This window comes from Acomys russatus, chromosome 6 (assembly GCF_903995435.1).
Source record: "Acomys russatus chromosome 6, mAcoRus1.1, whole genome shotgun sequence".
NCBI lineage: Eukaryota > Metazoa > Chordata > Mammalia > Rodentia > Muridae > Acomys > Acomys russatus.
The window spans coordinates 15,651,166-15,655,274 of NC_067142.1; the positions used below are offsets into that span (position 1 = coordinate 15,651,166).

Consider the following 4,109-nt stretch of genomic DNA (forward strand, 5'->3'; position numbering starts at 1 on the left):
TGCTGTTGAATATTCAGCAAGTGCTCCAGCTACTAATATTATAATTCTTTTGTGAGGTATACATACATAGGAGAAATGTTTGGTCATTTTTATTTTGTTGAATGGTTTTTGGAGGAGGCAAGGTGACATAAATACTATAAAAAATTAATGCCTTATACTCTTAGGACACTGAACAGTGAACACCCTTCCCTAGCTGTTTTCCTTTACTTTTTAAGTTCTGTATTATAAATCCCTATAGTGTGGATATTGGAGTGTAAAGAAACAAAACTTACATATGATGATACAGGTTAATCTGTTTTGAAAATTATTATTTGGGGTGATTTTGACTTCACACATCATGATTTGTTTTATTGGCTGAAAGATAATTCCTGTTAATAGCACATTTTCAAGGTTTTGTTTGTTTGGTTGTTTGCTTTTTGTTTTGTTGGGTTTTTTTTTCTTTTTGTAAAATATTGATACAGTAGATCAATATATTTCCCTTTATGTTTTTTTGTATAACTTAATTTTCTTGTTTTACATTTTGTTTCCCTTCCTTATTGTAAATGGGTGTTAATAAGGCAAAGGAAATGGAAAAATCACTACTCTTGCGGGCCTAAAACTGACTTAAGAAAATAGAAGAGAAACTCATCCAAAGTTAAGATAACAGCATCTACTAGCATGAGACTATATGCCAAACGTCTCATACTACCAGTGTTGTTAAAGATTTAAAGTTGACAAAGATTACTTTCTCTGAGAAAGGAGAGTCACACGTAGCATAATGAATCAGTTCTTTCTCTTCTTATGGTAAACTATTGTCCATGTCTGGCCATGTCAAGTATATTTGCCTTAACAGGGGAATTAAGTCTTAGTATAATGAAAGTCTTAGTATAAAGAAAGCAGAATTCTCCTTTTTTCCGAGGGGTGTACAACCATATTAATATCCAGGGACTCTGGACACACAATGAGCAAAATTTTCTAGATTATATGTATTTCTCATTGATGTGCTTACAGGAGTTGACTTTTGGAGGAGTGTTCTCCTTCCAAATAGTCTACATAATTACATTTGTAGAGGCCTAGACATGTCACATTCAGACTGAATATTAAAAAGAATATCTATTTTTCACTTATGCCTGTGTATTTTCAAAGAACTGCCCTCCCAAAATGACCAGGATCTCAATAGGATATGCTTTGTGCTTCCTGAGAAACCTGCTTAAGTAATTTCACAAAATGTGTTCTGGGAGTGAAGTTGAAATACTGAGACTGGTTCTTGATGTGGAAGCTGCATAGTATGAGGTTTAGCTTTATCATAGAACTTGATTTCTCCGGGTTACAGTCTCTTTTAAAAAATGTGTGCATGACAAACTCTTGTGCCCCATATTTAACCACGTCCACTGACTGGGGAGGCCTGGTGCCACTCAGAGGAAGGATAGCAGGATCCCAAGAAAAGACTTGATACCCTATGAACATATACAGGGGGAGAAGGTCCCCCCTCAGTCACAGTTATAGAGGAGGGGAGTAAGGGGAAAATGGGAGGGAGGTAGGAATGAGAGGATACAAGAGAGGGGATAAAAATTTAGATGTAATATGAATAAATTAATAAAATACATTATAAAATGTGTGCTTACACATTGTGTGCTTGTTTATGTGTATTTATTGATGTATGTGGATATGAATGCATGCATGTGTGTGTGCCTACATGCACATATGTGCTCACTTGTGTGTGTGTGTCACCAATTTGTGCATGTGTATGTGAATAGTATGTGTTTGTCCTATTTCTTTGTGTGCATGTGTATGCATATGTGTATATTTGTTTCTGTGTATGTACAGTCACCTGAGTATGGGTGACTGTGAGGCCAGAAGACGGCATCGTATCACTGGAGCACCTGGAATTACATGCAGTTCTGAGCCACCTAAAATGAGTGTTGGGAATAGAGTCTGTGTCCCCTGGAAAAACAGCAAAGACTCTTAACTGTAGAGCCATTTCTCCAACCCCTACTATCAAAGTTCAAAACCTGGACTCAAGTAGTTTTTAGCTTCAATGTTCCTTAATATGTAAAGGAACCATATGCAGAATTATACTTGTGTTAGAGAATTGAATTATCAATGTGAAAATCTAGCATAAAAATCAATTTATTCATTTTTCTTGAAGTAAAAATAGCTACAAACATCTAAAAAAGACCTTACTCATTCTAGAAAACTATGCATAATTACTAATTACGAGACTACAGTCAAATAACAAGACCTGGGTGCGCAAAAGTCATGTGCCCAGACTACATCATTGCTTTTTATAAAAAGAGATATTTACTTCTTCGATATTTATGTCCAGGAGTGACTGAAATAAAAATATAATTCAGTCCCACCATTTTTTTTTTTCTGTACTGAAATAGCCTTAAGAGAAAACTAGTCAGGCGAGTATTATTGCTTCCCACTTTTCAACCGGTGATAATTGCCTTTGAGAAAACAGACAAGTCCAGATAATCCATCCAGAATGTTCAAGATATGATATGTCATACAACATGCCTGTTCTTGGGGAGAACATCTAGGACATAATTATGTGTACTTTTTGATCTTATCATACAAGACAAGCACAAAGGCACCGCCCATGCCTCTGAGAACGTTGGATCATGTGCCTTTGAAAAAAGTCTTGCAGGCAGGCGTGGTGGTGTATGCTTTAATCCCAGCACTCGGGAGGCAGAGGCAGTCAAATAGCTGTGAGTTTGAGGCCAGCCTGGTCTACAAAGCGAGTCCAGGACAGTCAAGGCTATACAGAGAAACCCTGTCTTGAAAAACCAAAAATAAAACAAAAAGAAAAGAAAAAAGCCCTGCTTCCTTCATCACTAGCGATCTTCTGCCAGCAGTCAAGCATGCCTGTGTACATGATATCCATTCCTTTGCATCCTGACTGCATCATCATACGAAGGCGAAGGGTATCAAAAGGATAGGAAGTCAGGCCAGCAACAGCAGTGACAGAATGTGATCATCCAGCTGAAAAAGATGTAAGTATTCTTGGGATCCGGAAGCATTCCCTTTGCAGTGCCATAGATACCAAAGTAGGCAGCTCGGTAAATGATAATGCCATGTATTGACACATTAAAGCCTTGGTACAGGCCCTTAATCCCATCAGATTTTTAGATCTTAACCAGGCAGTCACCAAGGCCTTTGAATTCCATTTCATCTCCAGCTTTGTCCACATCAGCTGCTAGACGGGTATGGGCAAAATCAAGAGGATACACACAGCACAAGGATGCAGCCCCAGCAGCATTACCTGATACCAGGTTCCATGCAAAGTAGAGCCAAAACTGGGTCCTCTTCTCCACACCACCCAGAAACATCTGTTTGTATATATCTTTGAAGGCAAAGTTGAGAGCCTTGATTGGGAAGTACCTGATGTCATTGGCCAGGTTACCACACTGAAAGGACAGGACTCCCTGTTCCTTGGGGATACAAAGCACGCAGTCTGTGGTGCTCTTGTATTGCTTATCTGCTGTGATTTGCTTACTGGCATGCTGCACCTGTAGCAGCAGCTTGGCCTTCTCAATGGGCGCTACCACCATCTTGGAGATGGCTGTGGCCACTCCACCTGCCAAGAAGTCCTTGATGAAAGACACAGGGGCATCTGTCATGTTGAAATAAAAAAGGAAGAGGCAGACGACTGTGGGAGAGGACTGGCTTGACAAACGGTTTTGACTCCTGGACTCTGGGCTATTATTGCGTTTTTATTAGATGTCAGTGGTTATTTTCCTGACTTCAGGATTTGAGGCCCCTCCACAAGAAACTTCCTGATTGCCAGCTGTTTTAAACTTCTCTGGTTGCTCTACAGTCTGAGGAATAAATCCTTTGCAGATTAAGCCTAATTTAACCAATGCAGTCTCCTGTAGGAGTGATTATCTGATGCTTGCTGTATGGTCAGGATCTGACAAGTCATATTTTCTGATGTATAGCGATGAACCCCCAACATTAATTTTAACTTTAACTTTGACTTCTTCAGTTAAAATATAGAGTTTGCACTTGAGTCTGCTGCACAGGGAGTGCATTGGAAGAGGGGTAGTCTTATACAGTGGGTATATTCGAAACAAAGTTAAAGTTAAAGTTGGAGGTAGACTTACATGCCAAAAGATATGGTATTACAA

At 39.0% G+C, this 4,109-nt stretch overlaps 1 pseudogene; it reads right to left on the reverse strand.

The window, feature by feature from the left end:
- Nucleotides 1–2,529: 2,529 nt before the first annotated feature.
- LOC127190963 (ADP/ATP translocase 2-like) lies at nt 2,530–3,602 on the reverse strand (annotated as a pseudogene).
- Nucleotides 3,603–4,109: the final 507 nt, after the last annotated feature.